The sequence below is a fragment of the Acromyrmex echinatior genome, chromosome 8 (assembly GCF_024713525.1).
Source record: "Acromyrmex echinatior isolate Ae372 chromosome 8, ASM2471352v2, whole genome shotgun sequence".
Taxonomy (NCBI): domain Eukaryota; kingdom Metazoa; phylum Arthropoda; class Insecta; order Hymenoptera; family Formicidae; genus Acromyrmex; species Acromyrmex echinatior.
Window position 1 is genome coordinate 4,523,856 of NC_141859.1, and position 24,947 is coordinate 4,548,802.

General features: G+C 34.9%; 1 protein-coding gene across 1 annotated transcript in view; it reads left to right on the forward strand.

Moving 5' to 3' along the window:
• The first annotated feature begins 12,881 nt into the window (after nucleotides 1–12,881).
• LOC105144539 (uncharacterized) overlaps nucleotides 12,882–24,947 on the forward strand; it is a 273,849-nt gene continuing 261,783 nt past the window's right edge. The window contains exons 1-2 of the mRNA XM_087408478.1: nucleotides 12,882–13,130; nucleotides 14,729–16,908. The gene's annotated coding sequence lies outside the window, so the exon portion shown is untranslated. The remainder of the gene's footprint in view (nucleotides 13,131–14,728; nucleotides 16,909–24,947) is intronic.

The following is a 24,947-nucleotide window of genomic DNA, read 5'->3' on the forward strand; positions in this document are numbered from 1 at the left end:
AAAATAATATTGTATTGTATGAAATATTATAGTCAATAAATGTAATCACAATTAATCATTTATCCTATAACATTAACTCCTTTCGTCTGCAATCTGCTTTTTACAAGTCTAGCTTTTCAAAGAATATTAAAAAAAAATTCAATATTACCTGTCAACATTTCCTTCTCTCTATTATGTTACCAAATTTTTAATAAGATATTTTAAGAGAAGAAACCGGACTTCTCTTTATTTCGGAAAAATTTATGAGTAAAATTTCCCTTATGCTAAAAACATTCAGAGTAAACGAGTTAAAAATGGTATGCATTTAATCAATATTAAATTTGGAAAAAAACTATAAAACTTTGGAGTAAAATTCGTCCTGTAATATTCGTTCTATATATAATTGTACTATGTCATTATTATTATTATTGTTATTATCATTGTTGCTTATATTACGATGATGTATCGCCAGCTTTTAATTTTAGAAGTATCAACCATAATGAAAATAATTCATATACACAAGAGTACAGCTGCAGGCTGAAAGAGCGAAGAAGAGAGAAAGCGCAGGAGCACGAGAGGAAGGAGGACATTCACGAAAGTTATGCGCAATGCGGTTGTGCCGCGAGACTCGGAGAATTTGTGACCGCTTCCGGCGGATATCTACGGTGCGGGTGGGTGTATCCCCCGGTCTAACCCATTTTTTCGTTGAGTACTATTTATGTACACCATCTGGATGTAAATATTCATGCGGGACGCGCGCGCATATTTGCCGTGCGCCGCTTTTCCTAGCCGCGGCGAATCGAAATAAATGCCCGTATTGCGGAAACTGAAATTTCAACCCGCAAGATGTGCGTCCGCTATACCGATTTCAACTCTCTTCAATCGGACACTTGCCGATGTTTTATTCCTGTCTTGAATACTTCAGTTTCGGCGGAAACTGTGTTATCGTAACTCACATTTATCTACTTTCGCGATCGGATTTTTATACTCTGCGACGAACAGTCTCCTAATAAAGATCTGCAAAAACTGACGTAACAGAGAAATAATTTTAAAAAGGATTGATTCAGTTACTATCTGCGGAGAGATAACTTAAGATCGATTGGAATATTATCGGAAGAAAGAGAAAACTTTATAAACAAGACAACTTTATATACAAGAAAAGAAAGTTTGTCAAATGTATTTGCGGTTTATGTTCTTAATAAAAATAATCGAATTATTATTTTACTCACTGATTATACTACAAAATGTTTAATATTTTCAATTAATTATTTCTAAATTATATTTAATGATTACTGAATTAAATAATGATTTTGATGATGTTATAAAATCTACAATATTTAGATATATTTAGGTATATTTTATGGGATCAATATAAGCCACTTTTTACGGATCAAAATACATTAGCATTATTATGATAACAGGAATATTAGTGTACGAGTAAAGTGATTAAAAATTAAATTATATTTCCATTAATTAAATCTTAAGTATATATAAAAAAAAATAGTCATAGTTGCAGAAGTATCTAATTGCTCATAAATATAAGAATACGTAAATAGACTGATGACGCATTCAAGAATTAATTTAAAGTATTCAATTAAACGTCGACAATCATCACGAGATTGGTCGGTCTAGGAATAAAAAAGGTCGGCTCACTTTCCTGTTGGGTTTTCATGCAAAATTGCGCATATGCTCATAATGCATAACTATCTCACAAAGCCTATGCAAATGTACACACCTGCGCCGACTTCCGCGTTCTTGTGTACGGGGCGGCGCAGAGAAAGGCCGATCTTTTGCCATTGTAATTCGGTAGCCTCCAGGCGCTCTTTCTCTCTGGATCGGCCGTACTCCACTGACCACAAGAGAACGGTAAATAGATGGATACGGGCGGAACGGAACAATGGCGAGATGGGTAACGTTGGTTAGAAGAAGGATGCATCATTTAAATTTTCATGATTGAATTCATGTTTCACGCAGATTGAATGGAAAAAAGTCGGGCAGGGAGCAAGCAAACGAGTCTTATTAAAGATCGCACGTGAATAGAGGTACTCAGCTTAGTAACATTGTCTAAATGCAGAATTCAATCGATCGATCTAATCAAACTTCCTTACGTGCCTTACGTACATATTAAATATTAGATTGACAAATATTTGTCTTTGAATTTTTTGAAGAGAAACTATTTTTCACAAGATACAGCTATAAACTTCCATAAATATTAATAACATTCATAAAAAGAACTAAGCTGTCTGTCATAAAAAAGAACTTGTATTCTATAAATTATATTATTAAATTATCTTACGTAAAATTCTCGATGGTCTATTAACTGCAGGAAGCAAATATTTCAACAAAAGAAGCGAAAGTAACGAGGCATAAAATTCACGCGTACAATACGACAATTCTATCACAGAGATCGTTTAATATATTCGGAACAGAAACACGCGATCATTTGAAAAATATAAAAATGTAAGGGTAGTTATAACATGTAGTTACATCATTGCGTTTGTTGTAATTCATAGTCGAGTTCGTAGTCGACCATTTGAGACTTGAGAATTTCGTTAATGAACTCGCGGGACCGACAGGAATTAATGGCGCGCTTCCGAGGTGTCGACATTCAAGGTTATTCACAAGATAACGCGAGGTTTCCTTCGTATGAAAAGCAACCGTGCACATACCAAATATTTATACCTGCGATTACATCGAGGAAACCCCCGAGAATAAAAGCAACTTTGGTTCGAAGAAAGCAGCAGCGGCTGCAGCTCTGCACCTCTTCTATATATGCCGGAAATAAATAAACTGACTTTCCTTCCCGCTGAAGATATCATGGCTCTTGGCGGTTCCGGGGCTACGGATGTTGATGTTTCGTACCTCGCGAGAAGCCTGAAACGTAGCAGGAAACCCTTGGGGCATTGCCGGTGCTCTTGGAAGTTCTATTCCTCGCGTGCATCGCTTTGTTTTAATACGGCGAAGTAATGAGATTGTTGCGAGCAGCGGCTCGTCTGTTGTTGCCGTTACAGAGTATCTGGTGAAAATGAGGATAACAGCAGTGTAGTGTTATATATACAGCGCGACTTTGACCGCGTGAGCTCTTGCAGTACAATGAAAAGTAGAGCAGTGTCCTACCTGTAATGTGATTGGAATGAATACATTTTATGTCGTTTACGCAGAGCCTTCTCTTCCTCATTTATCTAATGCGAATGTTGTAAAGCAGATATGATTAATATGTATAATTAATGTATGTCAAATGTAATTATTGTATAAAATATAAGTTGTATTATAATGTATTATGTTAAATTTATGTTGTATTTATATTATGCGAGTATTGTAAAAATATAAGTTTCAAATGTAGAGAGAAGAGAAATAAACATATCTACCAAATGTAAATTGATTGTTAAAATACAGATTAATTGAAAATACATTTATTGAGTATATTACTATTTTATGTAAAAATTGTTACATATTTTTTTAATAAAAACTAGGAAGAGGGAATTTGTTATTATAGAATTATAAATTCTTATTATTGTATAATTTGTTGTTATAAAATTTATGAAAAAGGTTGATAAAGAATTTTTCTTAGCAAAAATTTGTGACTAATTAATTAATAAATTTTATTTGCATTAAACGTGATCAAAATAAATTTAGACATGTATAAAAATGGACACAAGAGAAATTTCGTATAGAAAATTAATAAATTATGATTTTTCTCTTGTATAATAATATTGTGATAACGGAATAAATAAACTGATCTAATAACGTTCAATCGCAAATAATTTTATGTAACGACCAACATAGTCATCTCCCTTTTAGAGATCCTTCCCTTTCAGACGGTACGTTCCTCCGGTAAACACGTCGAAATGCATAGAAGACACTGCATTCGTCTCTGTCGTTGACGGAAGTAAGTCACGTTCGAATGATAAATACGACGAATTTACAGAAGCGGTACGAACTGTACCATATCAATTTCGTTTGTTGAAATTTAACGTCTCAAAAAGTCAATGTTTAGTAACAGTAAATACATTTTACAATAATCTCGACAATAATCACGAAGAACGAACTACCGCTTATTTCCTTTCCATAGACTCGCGCTCTGTTTTTTTTTATTCATACATTTGTGTATTTTATTACACTTGTGTAAAAATCGAACTTTTCTCCGCCGGGAATACGTTTTGCAACATTGCACAAGAGTTGAGATAAGATCGTACAGCCGCATCCTACGTTACCGCGCAGTAAAGATATCGCGTTCGCATAAATAATTCTACCGCGGCGAGTTTCGCGAATAAAACTTTCCCGGGCGATTTATGCGATACATAATACGCGCGCGCGGCTAAAAACGTTTTCGATCGCGCCGAGAGTTCGTGCGATCGCGATGTTTTTCCGCGCACACGCGTCCGTACTACCGTGATAAGCTGAAATTAAAGAAAACCGCACAAACCGGTTCGATTCGCGATGCAGCGAGATGCAACAGCCGCGCGCACATCTGCCGCTGAACGAATGCGCTGCATCTGAGAGCGCACAAATGGTGATTACGAGAACAAAAGGGCGAACACCGTGAATATATCCTACGTAGTGTACCACCCCGGTGCGCGGCCGGTCTCTTTCTTTCCTCACTTCACTCCCTTTTCCCCTACCTTCGCCCTTTTTCACAATTCGCGATCTTTTGTCTTCCTTTCGTTGACTCTCTCCGAACTTTTTGCTCTTTGCCTTTCGTCTATAATTCCTACCGTTTTTAGCACTCCTCCCGTATTTTTACTTGCTGAATTTCAACGTCAATGGCTTATTGTGAGCCGAATAAAAGGCGTACTCAAAATAGTCGTACAATGACGTCGCATAATGTCCGGGTAATGAACGTTCGCAATGATAAAACGAAACTTTCGGATCGCATAAAATAATTACGACTGAAGCTGCACAAACGGAAGCAGCTGTGTAAGTAATAGCTGAAAGCTCGATGTAATTTATCTTCATAAATTACTAGTACGCACATTATAGTATTTTAATTAGAAAAACTTATTTTATACAAATTTCGTTTCGGCCATCAAAATAATTCTTTTTATATTTGTAAACTGACCTGTAACAAAAAAAATACAGATACTAAAACCAATTAAAATAATCGGAGGAACAAATATTATATTATAATATACAGTATGGAAAATCTCTTTTAACTACTTCTAATCTCGGTGAAATTCTTGCCGATATTCGACCGAATAACTTCCTTTCCGAGCAGCGCATTTTCTGCAGCCTCACTTTTTATTAGAATTTCTCCAGACATTAGACGTCGGTATTGAAAGTTAAGATCGTAAATTACTGTGCTGCAGAGGTTAAAGAAAAATTTTGCTGGTACTGCGAGTATACGCACGATTGCATCGTAAATTCGGGAGCGATTTTGCCACTTCATGGCCGGTCCGCGCGACGGTAAGTATGAAACAGCCTTAGTACGACACGGTGGCGCATTGTTCTCCCCCGAGTAGCGTACGTTGAATTTCGAAACGACCGACTGCGAAACTGCGGCGAAAGTCAGGCGATTTAGCGAGCTGAGCCCGAGCTGCATCCGCTCGTATTCGGAATAATTCGACGACGCGACTGGGGAGGATTGCACACAAATCTCAGCTGCCGAAAATGGTCGCGCTCTTCCCCAAGTTATTTATCGGAGAATCGTAGATTATCGCCTGTGCGGAGAGCCATTGTGTCGGACAGAGGAATCTGCCGTGTTATTATTAACTCAGGTTTATCGTCCGCCTTTCTCGACTGGCTTAATTTGATCTGGTTTGCGGTTTGGTAACATAATCCGGAGCGTGGAAAGTTGCTACCTAATTGAACGGTGTTTATATGAAGAGATAGGAAGTGTAGGTATCCGCGTTAGAAATGAGAGAAAGACAAATGAGACGCTGAAAAGATTTCTCTAGAAGAAATTATAGAAAACAAATTTCAAATTCGGGACGCAGGATGTCTTATGAGAAGTCTAAAAGATATCTAATGTCCATTTCTAACAATGTAGATTAACTTTAATCTCGGTTTAACTTGCTTTTCATTTTTTCCAAGATAAGGAGTAAGTTGAACCAAGATTAAAGTTGATCTTACATTTGTAAAATTGGCTCTTAGAACTAGAAGAAGGAGTTAGTTGAGCTAAGATTAATATTACATTACAGAGAAACGGGGCTTAAGTTAATCTTACATTGGTGGAACCAGACCTAATTAGGACTTAATTAGTGTCGTGAGTCCATTGAACTCGTATCAAATTTGTTAGTAGAAGGTTTATTAACTATACTTTAAATAAAGATCAATGCAAGACTGATTATTAAATTCCCCCCATATTAGTTTTGATTACAAAATAGATAAATGAGAATCAAAAAGATACAATAAAAATATTTTTTTGAAGATTATAGTGTTTTTATAAGTTTTATTTTATTAGCCGTTGAAAAATCAAGATCCACGTGAACCCACGATGTTTGAAGAATAATATTTTGTTTCACGACAACTAGAGGGTAAAAGACGTTCGAATTTTTGCAAAAACTATCTAAAGGACGTTCGAATTTTGAACATTGTTATTTGGACATTGCCGCGCCACCCATTTATTCTATCACAATTTGCCGTATCGTAATTTTATCTTTACTTAATGCATTATAATTATTTTTACTTGATACGTTCGGACTTCATTCATGTGATGGTTGCTACATAATAATTTCATAATTCATGGTCGATAATTTTATCTCGGTGGCCTATAATCAGTCGCTCGAAAAAGATTTTATCTCAGAGCATAATAAAATATTGTCACTCACACGCTTATCGCAGCGGCGCGGCGGTAAAATAAAGCTGGTATTCACGAGGCTGCTGACGATGAATGTTTTTATGTCGATGTGCTGATCGCGACTGAGTTACCCACTTCCGTTATCGCGCAGTTGCTCTAATCTCTATTACCATTATCCATATAACGAATCGAGAGCTAGCTGTATGGCCGGCTTCCCATAACCCATTACGTAACGCTCGTGATCCCGGCGATGCGGGAAATTATTCAGGGATATCAGGGCGCTCTACCGAGAGGATGACGTCGTGCCATGCCGTTCCGCGACTTCTTCTGCGGCTCGTAAAGATATAGAACGCAATTCCCCTCATTTTGCATGTCCCAATAAATCGCGATTTGCGCCGTGTGCTTTATCCAGTTTTTCCTTGGACTTGAATCACGACGGTCTTTGCACAGCACACCTAAATTATCTCGTAAGTAATCCAAGTAGATAAACGATAAGAAATAGCCGTTGCTTCTCATCGTTCGTCTTAGATTAACCATAAATCGATCGTTTAAATTTTCCATAAATCCGATTGCATTTTGCGGTTTACGCGCACGAAAAATATCGAAACTTGTAGTCCTAGATTTCGCATGACCAAGGTATATGTAACTTTAGAATGATAGTTATTTTATCAATGTTAAATATAATCACGTTAGAGAAATCGTGTTTGAAAATCGTGCATTTATGTGCATTTATGTACTCATTTACTTTTGTAGAAAAACATGACGGTTACATTAAATCACGATCGCTTACATGAAAATTGTCGGCAAAGTTGTTCGTTCATTCTGGAAGTTGTATATGACGAAATTACAAAGTTACGACTGAAACGCTTGAATTAAGAATTTCACGGAGATTACATCGTTGATACCGAAAGACATACGGCATGAAATACTAACCGCCTTCGGTTATGTGACCGCGAGAGAGGTTCCTTCACGACCGAAAAGATTTGAGCGCGTCGAAACCGGTTTGAGTAAATACACATCACTAGCATGTTCCCTATAATTTACAACGAAATTATAAAGTTATCTAGACATTGCTCGCCTTCGCCGGATAATGATTAAAATATCATTGAAACAAAGGTTAACTATAATTCTTCTCTCTTTCTTTGCTACTTTCACGATCGATATTTCAGATTTGCTTGTTGTTGTAACAATTTAGATAATTCATTATCTCAATCAATTTTACGAATTAAAATAATCAACGTGAATGATTGATTACTTGGAAAGGATAGTTTTGCTGAAATATCTAAAAATAATTATGTACAGATCTAAAAATAATTTTGTTGGACTATCAAAATAATTATGTAAGACGCTCAAATTGGTTGCTAGGTCAAAAACTTTTTGCGACATTGTTTATCATGCTTTCCTATATAATTATTTTTAGATCTATATATATTTTTAGATCTATATATATATATACTGTGAAAAAATAATGTTATACAACTGCATTATTTTAATTAAAAATTGTATCAGTAACACTGTTAATAAAACAAATGAAATTTTATGGAAACAAGAGCATGACATATTCGTTTCATTAGCATTGTTATTGAAACAAAATTATTTTCAATTAAAATAATGCTGTTGAAATAATATTATTTTTTCCAGTGTGGCTAAATTTTTAGATACTTAGTTCAGCAAAATCTTTTTTCCATGTATATTTTCGCTTTGATTTTAGAATAATATCAATATTGACTAGTAAAATATAGAAAAATACATTAAATATAGGTATAAATGTTTCTTTAAAAATATATTTAATGAAATAGCTGGTTTTTTATAATTTCTCATTGGATAAATAAAGTTCGGCATCGCATTAATCGCGTGTTGCATTAATCGCAAATTTGAGAGTCCTCTGTCCGGCACGAAATATACGCAATGCGGTTACAAATACGCATGTATATTACAACCACGTATGCGACATGCAATGAACCGGTTAACACGCTACGAATTACGCACACGAGTCGCCATAAATAATGTTGCGTGCAAATCTTGGTGTTAAAGTGTCTAATGAGGTTGCTGTCATGAATTAAATCAAACACAGTACACCTGACAAAATGCATATATAACATTAAACGCAATGTCCTAACACTCGTAAGCTCAATTTTATATAAGAATCTAATAGTTTGCTAAACTTTGAACTTACTATCAAAAGTTTATATACGTATACCGTTATCTTTATCTCTTTCTTAATTTTCAAAATTCGACATTAAATATCTTGATGGTGAAAACTGAAATTACAAAATTTTCCGAAGAAGTGAAATATTCTTCTTGGAATAATTAAAAAAAAAAATTAAGTTTCATCATTTTACATAAAAAAAAATTCTATTAACAATTTATAATTTTAAATGACTTTTTTGACATTTTCATCACGAAAAATTTATTACAAATTTTTTTAAGATATACTGTACGAATTTGCCGACGAATTTTCAAATTAAGTTTTATTTATTATGTATAATTTATTTGCAGCTTCATGTCTTCTAAATTACGAAAGCTAGCTGAATAAAATTACTTTATCTCGCTAGAAAAGGGGAATAGAACTCGAAAGGGCCTCGAGAACGAAGGAGCAACTGGTACGACGATTCGTCCTAATGCTGGCGCCAGCGGAAACTCGTTACGGTGAGAGCCAAAAGTCGTTGACGATACGACACATCCGCTGCCGACGAAGAACGATGCTACAGGGAGCATCATGAAGAAACATCAGCGAACGGAAGTATCTCTCGCTTAGACGCTCGGTATCCGCACAATACGGCGTCATCGTTCCCAAACGACACAGCAACCCCTGATCCAGCCAGCTCGCAAAACGATATTCCACTTCCCCGTACCTGCGTAACATGCTACTGCTGCAACTGCTGCGATAGTTAAACTCCCGCATCCTTCTGCGAATGTAACATGTCTGCAGACAGATATGTAGGTACATCTTGACTATACACGTCTCAAGTTTGAATATGCATCCTGTTATATTGAATAAATGTTATTAATGTTATTATGAACAATATTATTCAATTAATAACGTTAGAATATTATTTAACAAATAGATTCGGAATTAAGAAAATTTCAAATAGAGTAGATTACAAAGAAATAAAGACGTTGTCTTTGTGTAATTTTTAGGATATATTATATCTAGTTTTACAAATGTATTAATATTTATACTTTAAGTAAACTATATACATATAATATTTTTGTTTCTAACAATATATTTTTCTTAAATAACATGTTTTTGTTCATTTTATTTGTTATTATTTTTATCGGTATAAATTAAAATTGAAAAATAACACAAAAATTTTAATCTTTTTATGTAAGTACTTTAAGTATTCAGAATAATTTATGTAAAATTTCAAAGATTGGTTACAAAGATTTAGAAGAAATAAATACTTTGTTTATTTAAATATGCGATCTAAAATAATCTGTAACTTTTTCATAACATTTTCAGAATATTATTTTGAGAATATGCATTATATTGTACATCTTTTAATCTAAAATCTCTTTGTATAAATTAAGTAAAAAGCCTTATGCGTGATGCTACATTATTTCAAATTTAATAAAAAAAGATCTTGAAAAGGGATTAATTTGCATAATGCGTCTTCCCTAAACAGCCATTCTTTGCGCCGTGATTCCTTTCTATAATTCCATCCCTTTAATTATTTATAACGTTTTCATTACTTCGAGAATATATGTAATACATATCCTTAAATCTCTTTGTATAAATTAAATAAAAAGCCTCATATGGTACTATATTTTCTCAAACTTAATAAAAAAAGACCTTGGAAATGGGTTTAATTTGCGTAATGCGTCTCCCCTAAGCGACCACTTTTGGCGTCGTGATTCCTTTCATAATTTCGTCCCTTTAATTAAACATATTCACAGAGTGTCACGATCCGTCGTTAATGAACCGCGTGAAAATAAAGCCGAGATTAAATACGAACGACCACGTGAGGAAGGCCTCGCGAGAGTTGTAACGCGCGTGTGTACCTGCCACTTTCGCATATACCGTGCATGTGCGCGGAAAGCATCGTACTCGCCGTGGGCCAAACCAGTCGAGTACCTTAATGAGGGAGAGATGCTCGTATTTATATACGTGCGTGTGCATCTCGGCGTGGCGTGGCGTGCTTGTGGTGACGATGGTAGTGGTGCGGGTACCACGCATACCGCGGGAACAGGTACGTGCCCATGTGGGCACGCGGCTAGGGCGCCCACAGAGAATCACAGGGCACCACCCAGCCTCGCTGCATTCTCTCATGACAACTTGAGAACTTTGCTTTTGTGTCTTTCAGCTCAAGCGATTCTCTTGCTCTTGTCGTCGCGAATTGAGAATTCGAAGTTAACGACTCTTTTATATTTCTTAATAAGATGCTCTTATAAAAGATTTCTGTGTTCCATTTTAATGCAGATTAACTTTAATCTCAGTACAATTCTTAAAACTAGAAAAAGATGAAGAGTGTAATAAGTTAAATCTATATTAAAAGTAATCTATATTAGTGGACGTAAACTTCATATTCTTTTAAATCTTTGCAATATATTATTTATGCTTTATAGATATCTTCTTTTAAGATATATTTTAATAATTGACAAATTAAATTAAAGTACAAAGAGAGTTTAGATTTAAATTTTACGAATTTAGAGAGATATAATTAGATTATACTGAAAAAGAGTAAAATTTGAGATATTTGTAATTATAATTACATGTTATAATTACATATTTTATGATAATAATAATTATAATTACTTTTAATTATAATACTAATCATACGTATTTGTTGAATAGATTAGTTGAATATTTGTTGTAGAACTAAATATACATAATTATTATTACTAATATTATAGTAATAATCACAATTATGGAAACATTATATATAACATGTGATTATATAACAAATAAAATTTTTTTCTCTCAATGTTACGAAGATGTTAAAAAAATAAAAGAATAAAGCGTATTCGTATTAGATAATCAATGTAAGTTCCGATTAATGCCCGTTTTTATCAATGCAGATTAACTTTAATCGATTCTTAAAACTAGAAAAAGATAAAACTAGAAAAACTATTAGGTGTTGGAATTAATTCGTAGCGTTTTACAAGTGATGGGAAGTACTTTCATTAATGTATTTTTTAATGCTCATGTGAAATAAATAACATTCTTTCATTAAAAAACGCTACGAATTAATTCCAACACCTAATAATAAATTAAACCTATATTAAAAGTAATCTACATTAGTGGACATAAGCTTTATATTCTTTTAAATCTTTGCAATACATTATTTATACTTTATAGATATCTTCTTTTAAGATATATTTTAATATCTCTCTTTACATATCATGCATGTATTTTTACTCGATAAATTTGTCCAGTCTCTTTTCTCTATAACGATATATAATGTATTTTGCTTCATGAAAAATTTACTCAATGGAAAAATTATAGCATGCGCGTCATGTATAATTATTAATCCGTGTAAAATCTGAATTTTTTGTAAGACCGATTGGTTAGTACGGAATTTGTATGTCGCGTACATTTCCGATTCTTTCTCTTCCATTAATGCGTACATCTCTCATATGCGATACGAGTTATGAAACACGAATCTACAAAGCAACATAGAAAAAAGATAGAAATCTGTCATAATAAATTAATATATTGCGATAACACGTCGGATATTTCTGTTTCTCATCGTTAAAATTAATTTTGAAGATTAAATTCTCAGCTGCATTGGATGTAAAAATTGTTTAAATTATATTTTTAATTAATGTTCGAATGTTGAAAATTAATAAATTTATTCTCTTTCATAAATCTTTATTTTTTCGAACAAAGTTTAAATCGAGATTTACAAAATTGTCCAATTTTATCATTTAAGATTTTGATACAGAATTTGTGTGATCTTTTTGTAACTTGTATAAGATAATTTCTATAAATTTATGCATCACATTTGCAATTAGTTTGTTCTAAAATTTACAGCGTTAAATCGATACAATATATACTTTCTCGATATAACTCATTTAAACTTTGGGAAAGCTCATTAAATTCCGAAATTCAACGTATAATAAAATAATCGAATACAGTTTAAACATCTTTTGAGCAGTATATTATTCACGCGAATCGCTAGTATTTTCATCCCTGAACCCTGCCTTATGCCGTCCCTGGTCGTTGTCCCTCGATCAAGATCCTGATCCATGGCGGCCAGTCTTGCCGCGCCAGCGCGATCGAGAGGATCGATGCTACATAATAGTTCTGGTGCATCGGTGCATCGGTGCTCCGATTCGAGAAATCGAACGTACAGTGATTCTCAATAGAATTAACAGAGATCAATAATAAAGTGAATCCGACAGTGATGCGATATCTCCATTTGTGCTATTACTCGCTGGATGTGTCACGTAGATCCGCTGCAATCTGCCGGAGGTTCGCGAATTAATAAATTCACTACTGCGACGGAACTCGTTCATTTATCCCAAATGAATTAAACCCCTCGAGCAAATTCGTGAGATTTTTTTCCATTTTTCCCCCCCATCGTATATTTCTCCGCCAAGAATCTGTCAAACGGTTCGGTGCTTACATTTTCATTCTCGCGGTGAATTTATTCGGGTATATATTTTTTTCGAGCACGGTGACGAAGGACACAAAGCTCTCTCTTGTCTGTCATTAATTCGAGATTAGATTAATGAGCGCCGATTAAGGGCTTCCTTCTTCTTCTCACGAGATCATGACTCGCATTGCCTTGAACGACTACTTATTACGCTCGATTTAGATTTCAATTGACCGCGTAACTCGCACGTATCTGCACGATATTCCATTAAATGTATCGCTCGAATTCCGTTGATTTATCCTTATCTTCTTCCGACTTATCTTTATCTTTCTATTGAGTCATGCTACGGCCATGCTTGTATGACAAGTAATTCATGTAATGAATTTTTTCTTTCACTTTTTTCTTTCATCTTTTTCGTTCCCTTATGAAATTTTTTTATAAATGCTCATGAAATAATTTTTTATTTGTATAATCCACATCGAAGTTCATCAAACAAAATTCTATCGATCCTTCGGCATAAAAAAAAAACCTGAATGAGACCTTGGAATAATTAACATTGAATTAAAATTAATTCAAGCAAAGTTGTCAAAACGCCGAGAGGACGGACTCTCGATACTTTTTCGATACGATATACCTTTGATCAAATAATTTTTTCGATTAATCTATGGCAAGAGAAAGGCGGACGTTGAATGGCGCGCGGCATTTTTTTATTCGTCCCCCGTTAATATGTTAATTCAATTTATCTCGCGGCATGCAACGCGTCCCATTTGTCTCTGTCTATCGCTCGGTGTTTACATCCGTGTTCATTTCCCTCAACATTCCCTCGTTCTTCCGCCGTGCATTACTTTTTCCGCGGCTTTTCTCGCTCGCGAAATTGCATCCTCGCATATATCAGCGGAGCTGTCACGACTTTCCGACATTGTGACTTTTTCAGAACGATAATTATTATCTCTTAGATATTTCAAGCCCCGAAATTGTGTTGACGGTCAGCTTTGAAAGTTCTAAATGTTTGGAAGCTCACGAATTATTTCGTGAATTTATATAATGGATATATGTGGCAATAATCTTATGATCTGTTAGGTACGCTTCGTTAAGACGAGGATTGAATCATGCTAGAACTAGAGCACCCCTGTATTATCCTTGCATAGTCATAATTCATGACAGATTCGCGAATATTAAAGCAGACAAGTTCGAGCTTGTTACTAGTTTCTTAAGGACTCTCCACGAGCTGTCGTTTAATCTCTATGTTATTAACGTAAATTCCTCGGAAATTATGCCGAACTTTCCGTCTCGAAGTTTAAACTAAACGTGTCAACTTGCTTGTCCTGAAACTAATAATAACATTAAGTTACGTGCGTGCGCAAAATAATTAAGTTATAAGCAATTATCAAAACAATATAAGTTATAAGATTGAAATCTCCGCAAATTTTCTAAGAGATCTACGTTTGACACAACGATTATCCTTGATTTATAGTGGCGGGGTGATATACGTTTTAACATTGCACAGATATCGAGATCGCATATATCGCGTATTCTCTCGATTCTCTAATAGTGCATAATTTTACGTGATAGTGCTGGGATTCTCTTTTGAAGTGCTACACAAGCGGCCGCAATTACCTTCTCGCGATACGCGACGTCGCTGCCAGTCCGCTTCGCGCTTCGCGCGGATGAAAGGATGCGATTAACGTCGCGATTTGCCGTTACGGGACTGTGAAATTCGCGGAACGAGACGTAGCCTAGTCGCGGCGGTAATTTCGCGATGTACTTCTTACGCGATATCGGAACGGCGCAAAAATAGAGAAGGCTATCGATCGTCCGCCGCGTCCGCCGCGTTCGCCGCGTTTCGTGAAATCGGAACTATCACCGGCTTGATGTCACGAAGCAATCAGTGTACCGCGAAGTGTACCATTCCTCTAAATTGCGGTGCTCTCTCTACACGATAACGGCACTTGACTTCCTGCGATATACCAGTCTGCAAAAAAATCTCGACGGAAACGTACAATTATGTCCGCGGTCTAATTGGGAACAATGCTATTGTGTGCGATTGGAGAGAAAGTTTAGAAGCTTTTAGACAACGTTACCGCAATAAACGTTATTGCGCATCCTCGGACATTTTTCCACACGTGAAATGGAACATCTTGAAATAATGATGTAATGGACGATGATTATTTCTCTCTGCCTTCATTGTGACTAGTGTAACAGTTTGATCCGCAACCGAAAAGGACTCTTCACATTTTGAGATCCGTGCTTGACGCGTGGAATTTTGGAAAATTCGTTAACAATTTTTCGCACAGCCAGGAATCTCTTGACATACATCGGCGACGAGTTTACTGCAATTTTCACGTGGACACGCGCTGCGAGTATCGGTTTGGCTCGCGATACAATGTTACCTTCGGTGAATTTCGCGGTACTTCAAATGGCAGTTTCCGCCGCAGAGTAATAGTTTCGCAGCTTGCCGCAGCTATGGATTGTTTCTGCTCCGCTGGTGCGGCGCGTTTCGCTAATTTGCTTCGATAATGCTCGCTGACAGAACTCGCTACAAAACCGAAATTGGGTTCCTAAATTTAAGACCGGTCGACCAATTCCAACGACGGTAAACAACGTCCCTTGTTCCAAGTTGCAACCGAGTGGCATTGTGTGATGGATATTGTAAAAGTATATTCAACGTTATAATTATTGCAAAGCGATAATTATTGAATATTGCTAAGCTCCTCAGTGTACTTGAAGATATTTTTAGAAAATCGAAGGCAAAAGTAAATTTCTTGTCAAGACAATGACCTTTATTAGACATTTATTAGAAGAACTATTATTCTATTTATGTTTCTGATTGCAGTAGCTATTAATGAGTCATCGAGCCTGCACATTGTACCTAAAGAAAATTAGTGTAAAGTTTCGCTAAAAATTATCCTTTCCGTTTATTGATCATTGGCAAGACGAGAACACGGAATTCCACCTTTCCACCTTTCATGCTGCATTGCGTGATGCATTGCTGCAAGCAACGATGTCAAGGGCTTCTTTTCCACGAACCTCTTTTTCGGGAATTCATCGGTCGCGCGTAAATCCACCGTGCAATCTCGAACGGCAATAATCTGCGTCTTCGAGGAAACCGGAGCCGCGGGAAACCGCACGACCGTGTACGAGAGCAGCCGACATCGACATCGAAGGACACCGCGAGAAGTTATCCTTTGCGTGGCGAATCGCGTTACAACGCTCCGCGGGTTGGGAACGTAGGTACCTTGGAAGAAATGCATCGAGTGCAACTCGGAGAGGCGAGCTCGTGACTCGAAGAACTTGGATGGTCGGAAGGGAATTCAAGAAGTTTCGTCGCGCGCGTCAAGGTAATCCATATACGGAGCGCGGCGAGCAATAATGCAGCTTGATGATATGCAACTGCTGGAGCGAATCCGCGACGTGATGTTGCGGCGGGCGAAAGAGGATTAGAGATTGCAAAATCGATGCAATCGACAACTGGTACCGTCGATGTCGCGCGGCATTGACTGGCGGGAGTGATGTTTCTCGGTTAATGCCAGTCGCCCGACACGGAATTGCACCGCGTCGATTACGCTGCATGACCTGAAATCGTCCGCAACCACGGTAGTTTATTGAGGATAATATAACGGCTCCTTCCAACAGACGGGATATACCATATGTAAGGTGCGTTTCTAAGAAATAAATGCGTATGTCTTTTCAAATATGTATTAAAATTGCCAAATTTTTAAAGACACCGCACTAATATGGAAAATTAGGTTTCGGTAAAATGAATTAATTTTCACATATACACCTTAATTTACAATATGGTGAAAAATAAAAGATATTATAAGAGACAAGATTCAATAGTGAATAATTTTTTAGGTGTGGTGTAAAATTTGTGCTGACAGAAGAGACTTTTGATACATTGTAACTATCCATTATTGAGCTATAATATCTTTTATTTATCACATTATACATGAAAGCTACATTAGGTATGCGTGAAAATTCATTTCATCGGGAAGAAATTCATTGAATATTAATTCTCTGAATATTAATCATTAATAATTTACGATATAATTATTATTATTACTCTCTCTCTCTCTCTCTCTCTCTTTCTCTAACATATAGTACACATATAAATTCTTCTATTATTTTTCTACTTTTCATAAACCGATTCACGTAGAGTTATAGAAAAAATTTTACTCTCTTCAGTCCGAAAGAAAACTATAACATACATAATATACATTAAAGTTGTGTGTACTTATATATACTTTTTGAAATACAGAGATGTATGGTCAGATATTTATTCAGTATGTTTATTCTGGATACACTGAGTGACTACTGAGCGGGTTTGGAGCTCAATGTACATACAACCTAGCGAGTTGCATTAACTTTAGGAATAGAATCGGCTTCGCGGTTAGTAGTCAGAAACTGCGGAGGATTTGAGGAGGAGGAAGAGAACATTTAATCGTCCCGTTAAGGAAAGTGCAATAGTATGTAGGAGGTGTTTATTTCAGTAATCAAAGCTTATGCATACGTGATGATGTAACAATAAAGTAATAAATCTTCTTTCCTCTAATAGTATTCGAAGATCGATGTGTTCATTCGTAACCGTTATTTAATTTATGTGATACTACGAGAGCAAGGAATCACTTTTTATAATCGACAACGTAAGAAAATGTAACATTGAATAATAAAAAAATTAATAAATTATACAAAATAATAAAGATGTAAAATAATAAAAATGTAAAATAATTCCACCATTTTTCACGATTCATTAAAAATTATATTGTTATTTTAATATTTAATATAATTTTATGCATCCAATTTCTCCCTATATATATATATGTACGATATTCATTTTACTGTTCGGATATTCCATATCATTGCAATATCACGTAACAAGCCAAAAATAAAAGCATCTGTAGCTTCTGTTACAGTATAACAAAGATATAAATGGTAATTTTGCATTAATGAGTTAAATCCCTCGAAAGAGGGATATAGTTTGAAGTGAACGTAATGATCATGCTTGCAATAAATATGTACTTACGCATACATATAGTAGACAAAAGCACACGTTTGTGTACGTATCCATATTGTGCGATAAAAAGCGTATCACTCGCGTTGAGCGATTCATGCGCGTCGTGCTATTATCAGCATGAATGAGTCTCACAACACGAGTGTGACGCATTCATTACTATTAGTGTGTGTTATCTACGTGTGAATGCACTTGCTGCCGATCGTTCGTTTGTCTCAAAGAGAGAGAAGAAGGAGGGAGGGGGGAGGGGGAGAGAACGACAGAGGCGAGGAGCGGCCTGTAACGAGCATATCCGGTTCCAAACCGAGTTCAAAGACATTCTTCCAATCCGATGCGAAGAATTAAACGTCATCTCTCGCTCTTGCGTTTTAGTACCTCAGTTTGGCTTCAACATTCTGTCGATGACCGATTGTGCCTGATCTGTGTCAGAGGATGATAACGTCCTTACGTCGTATTTATGTGTTTTACTTCATAAGGCTATTCTTTTTAGCTAAAGCTCTTACACAGTTCATCTTTCTTCCTTTTCTTTTCATGTTGGAGAGAAAAAAGAAACGATGAACCGTGCAAGAAGTTCAGCTAAAAACAACAAGCCTATTATATCACTGAATTATTTAAGACCGGTATCCATAATCGGTTCTTAAGATTATTTGAAGTATAGTCTTATAATTAAGATAGTTATTAATCAATCACAGAATCATTAGCATCTTGACATTATTTAAAACGGTCTTAAAATAAAATAAGAACTTAGAATAAATTAACATTGAAAAAAAGTTTACTAAAAAATTTATTTAAATCTTAATACATATTTTTTTGGAATATACTATTAAGTAAATATTTATTTACAGTAAATAAATATTTATTCAGCAAAATAATGATAGTTAAATCTCAAATTGATAATTTTTATATCAAATAAATATATGTTTAAGCAAACATTTAGTAAATATTTACTTAAAACTATTTAAACAATAATATTTATTAAAAGCTAGTATTTTTTAGTGTATAAATACCGGCCCACATTTATTTAAAAACTAATTTGATGAAAAAATTCAGCACGCGTTTATTTATTTATAAATTACGTCATTTAGTATTCTGAACAATTAAGCTTCTTTTATTGTGTTAAATAATTAAAATGGTTTTCCAGTTTTGTTAAAATACGGTAATAAAAGGAATTTGCCGTTCGGAAAGAGAAACAACATAAATAATTAAAAAAACGCGTGCGTGTCGAAGCATTATAAATTCCATTTTCACACATAATAATAATGTAAGCGAAGCGTAAATTAGCTACGTGAAAAAAGAGCAAGGTAACGTTTAGCTTTGCAGTGTCTCGAGCGGCTCATGACATTTGTTTGTTCGTATGGTTTGTTTGTCGAAAAAAGCGAGTCTCTTCTGGTAGATCTCATACGGTCGTACGTCGTGGGGATAGAAGAAAAAATAACAGAGAGAGTAAGGCGAGAACAAAAGAATGGAGGAACCGGGCTTCGGGGGCCGCATGTGCAACTCGGAGCGAAGGGACCTACGCGGAGAATGTTAAGACGAGCAAAAAGGTTGCGAGGTACTTCTTGGAGCCGTCGTAAGAGACAACTCTGTCGGAAATCAAAACTTTTTATAGAAAGATTATGAAGCGTCTATAAATATAATGTATATATGTATTTATGCATTATTATAAAATAGTTAATTGTAATATAATTTAAGTACTTTCTCTATTATTCCGATATGCAACTTTATATTGTAATAAACAATCATAATATTATTTTATAATCCCATAATAATTATTTTAGATCACTGTATTTATGTAAACACACAATACTTTCATAATTTTTAAATAAATTTTAATCCACAAGAATTTTGTCGATTTATTTAAACTAGACTATTAATTATTATGTTTCTATGCATAAAGAAATTACGAAATTGTCTACTCCTTCACATGAGTAGAAACAGCGAGTCATTTGAAAAATTTGAGTGCGTAGGCCCCACGTAGCTGCGGTCGGGTTATCCACCCTGAAGGCAACTCTGTCAAAGACGTGAATAGCCCAACGGTTTAGACTTTAGACTTTAGAAGAAGAGAAGGGGCGAGAGAGGATTGTGAAAGAGGACCGCAACGTTTTCAGAGACCATTCGCCGGAAGGGATCAGTATATACTACCTAAAAGAATAGTTAGTAAAGACGCTGGCGGTCGGATAAAATCGATATATCGTTGTCAGAGAAATTATATCTAGAAGAAAGAAATATGTGAGGTAGTTTGGCTCTCTTGAGCAACCAAGAATCATATCCCAACAGTGTAATCTTGTCGGTTCATAAATCTATAAGCATCATCGATCTGATTTTTGAGTCCGATAAAAAATTGATGACTTTTTCAACGTGACAACATTACGTCAGTAGAATTCTATGTTAGATTGTGTATAAAATATGCAAATAAACTTCACAATAGAGCAAACTATAAAGCCACTTTACGAACATTTATATTTTTATATCGTAACCAAAGATAGACGGTGGACGATTGATTGTCGTATCTTTAGAAAATAGCATGGAAAAAACTCAAACTGAAGCAGTCTCGAGCTTGATTTATTTTGTTGCCTGAGGCGCGTACTCGTATTATTTAATTTGAAAATAATGTCGTGCATAATGATGACATGTGCGATATTAAAATCGACCATCGGCGAACGCCTGAGGGATACGAGACGTGCGTAGCATAATAGTTCGTAATACATACGAACGGTAGACACATAACGAACGGCAAATCTGAATTACGAGCGATACGAGATATGCGATTGGAAATATCGCGCGACAAGTACTCATCGGGATGATAAACGAACGGCGGTGAAGTGGAGTTCCAAGGCGAAGGTCTTCCCGCACGTTTAAAAAGTCTCAGCCCGACCACCACACTATATCGACCAGATAATACGGGGTCATTAATCTTCCTAAAGGATTGGTGCTCACCTACATATCGCCAGATAATGTTGCTGCTCGACGGCGCTTAATCACGTACGCATACACACGCACACGTATGCTAAACGCGCGCAGAGTACTCGATCCTTGATAAGATTGCTCTCGTGTGCGCTACGAGACGTGTGGTATACGTTTTATTACGGCGCTACCGCAGGAAACGACCGTGTCTTCCGGTCTCTACACGAGAAGTATTGTCGGTTGAACGAAGTAATTGACAAAACACCCGCGATTACGATTGAGTACCCTGAAAGCTGATTTCCGCGCGTAAGTGTCACCGTCCGCATGATTATTCCTTCTTAATATGTTGCCATTTGTTGCATTATGTTTTATTTTAACAGACAAACAACAAAGATCGGTCAGAATAATATGAATATTTGAACAAATATGAAATTTTCATAAGCAAGTGTGAAATCAAATGAATATTTCTTCTTTTGCGTATAAAACGTTTTTATTTATTGCACTAGATTTTATTTTGAGAGAAAAATAAAAATCGATTATATCAATATTTCAATAGAATAAACTGTAAAATTTTCATCGGAGTATTCAAGTAAATTAGTTTCTCTTACAATAATTGAATGCTATATTTAGATATTTAACAATGAACGCATGTTAATGCACGTTAAATATTGATAAAGTAATATATTGATAAAGTACTCGATTGAACTGCAATAACTTGTAGCGTTTAAATAAATAATTTTCTCATTTTATCCTATTTTCAATGTTTTATAAATATTATAGAAAATATAACATGAAAATGAATTTTTGTTTTATACATTCTATATATTGTATTTTATTATTCTTAATAATTTCATTTTTTTTTATTTTCATTATGCTTTCCTGTAATTAATATTATGACTCTTAACAAAATTTTCACAGATAATATTCCTTGGGATCAATAGTGATCATAATATACAATCAATTAATTGAACAAATTTCTATCAATTAAAAAGAGATTTCTAATTTTTATATTGAGATTAATGATAATTAATTTAAGAAAATTTTATATGTATTTTTGTATTTGTTCTCTCTCTCTCTCTCTCTCTCACTCTTTCTTTTTCGGTATATATTATTATTACTTTCAAAAACTTTTAATGAAAATTATATTAAAAGAAAGATAAGTTATCGCATGATACTGTGACTTTTCATTGAATTCAAATCCAAGCAGAGAATTTAAAGAAGAAAAGAAAGATAAAAGTGTTAATATTTTAAAATAATATTAAAATTAAAAAATGTTTTAAATAATATAAATTTAAAAATAATAATTTTTTAAATAGTAAATATTAAAATTGTTTTTACTTGATTCTGCTGTTATATATTTTTCATTATAACATAGTACATTATATATGTGTACATTTGCATCCAAATAAAATTTCATGTTTTATTTTTAATTAATTTATTTTGAGTTTTCACACAAAATTAGAAGAAATTTGAAGGAACCGGCCAGCGTAAATAATCCAGATGATCCGTAGCCAACCTTAGATGGACGAGATCAAAGATCTCGTTACCCGATTAATTGAAAGGTTAAAAGGTTTAAATAGCGTGTACAGTATCTCGCGCTCGGCTAACGAGTCAGTTCCCGAAGTACGTATTTGCTTTTCGCGATCGTGGGTCGATTACCATCCCTCGTTTTTACGCAACCGTGCCATGGTCGTTAAACCCACGCGATCATTTTTGCATTCCATTGTCGTCTCATCGCGATTCTAACACGCTGCAATTCATTCGGGAATGTCAATCGATGAATTATGTATATGTGCGGCACCGATTTGCCCTGAACATCCCGCAGTTCTTAACGGAATATATTGCTTTTTGCAAATAGTGAGAACAAATCTGCAAAGGCATTTTGCGAAATAGAACTTTCTGAGATTATAGCTGTAATGTATGTACATATATTATTACTCGTGCATACGGAATACAATGTATATTCCATATATACATATTTTATCGAGTATTCTCGATAAATTTTTAATTTTTTTATCACATTATCATGAATCATGAACCAAATTGTATGTCATATATTATATATGTTATATATACATACATTACAAAAATAAAAAAACAAATAAATACATACACACTCTTATATTTATGATTACGTTAAAAATGATAAAAGTTCCCGTTTAAACATATCTGAAAAATTATGTACTTCAAGATGTAGTAGAAAATGTTACGTGCCATATTTTCCTTCTGACACCATAATATCTTGCTTCTAACTGTTGTAAGTTGCAAGGAATAGCATTGCGCGACGACGAATACTAAGGGCTTGCTAACGAGACCATATCATGAGCTGAATCGCGACGAGTGTCCATAATTGAGATAAATCGCGATAATCACCGCAGATCGTAGTCACCTTCGTGCATCGCGTGTTAGTGCGCACGTAGAGGATTCGGGTCAGTGCATTCGCGGAAACACCTGAATTTTTCAGTACCGTTAATTACATTAGTTAGCACAACTATGACTCGCATTCCTGGGATACACATGGTAAATATTTTTATCAGGAAACGGATATTATCAAGCGCGTAAGCACAATCTTTACTCTCATTTACATATTACGCAATGACGTAATTAAAGCTTTTAATAAAAACATTTTTCAGCAAAGAGAAATTTATTCTGATATATCTTTTTCTGCCTTGATTATCTGCACTTCTATTTTTTTCTGCGTATACAAACGAATCAAATTAAGATTACATTAATCAAATAATTCTGGTCCAACGCATGAGTACTTGCGATATGAATTTGATAAAATTATAGAGAAATATCTGTTTTCATGTAAAATTTTTGTAATTGGATGGCACACGCGAATACAAACGAATTCAATTAAATTAATCAATAAAATTAATCAAATCATTTTAGCCAAACGAACAAGGACTTGTAACAAGGACTCTGCCGAATTTTAAGATCAATTTGACGCCGACGTTACAATGTCACGCATGATTCACGCATGTTTCGTTACGACGTGGTGGGTTACGTGTTATCTGCGATCTAAAAGTAGAATTCCAGCCAGGGGGCTTCAAAGCCTGTGCTTGTGCGGGAATCATTAGAGTGCCAGAAGAGCTCGCAATAATACAGCAACGAAGCCGCGACAGTTTAATTCAATTTACACGATCTTACAGTCTCGTATAAATTGCATCTATCCTCCCCGTGACAATGTTCGCGATTCTGAGCGATTCTCGTTTAATATTTACTTTATGCGTTTGCTGATTTTAACGCATTGTTAAATTATATCGGCGATGGCTATCGCGCATGGATTGTAATTAAATGGAATAAAATCTACCATTCCCTTTTTATGCTCGTGAATATTATCGGATTACATAACTGTCTCGTACCCTTATCGTGTATCGTTTTATAAATATTTATCGCCAGGTCGATCTTTATTTTTGTCGAGCGATACATCATCGCTGAAAACCGATTGTTTGCCGAAAATACGCAATTTGCAATTAATCCAGTTTATGAGTCCGATAAGTAGTACGAATTTTCGTATTTTCACCTCATTAATCACGATTTTGTTCGATTTGTATTCGAGATTATTTTGCTGTATACATATATGACCTCTCAATTGTGAACCAGGTTTTCACGAATTACATCTTGTTAATTATATACAAATACATTACAACGTGTAATTTCAGAAACACAACGTGTAATTTCAGAAGAGAAATATATCGTTGGTAATCGACATAAAAACACAAAGAAAATGCTTTTCGAAATTGATTTGTATTTCACGGAAAACATATGTAAAGCGGAA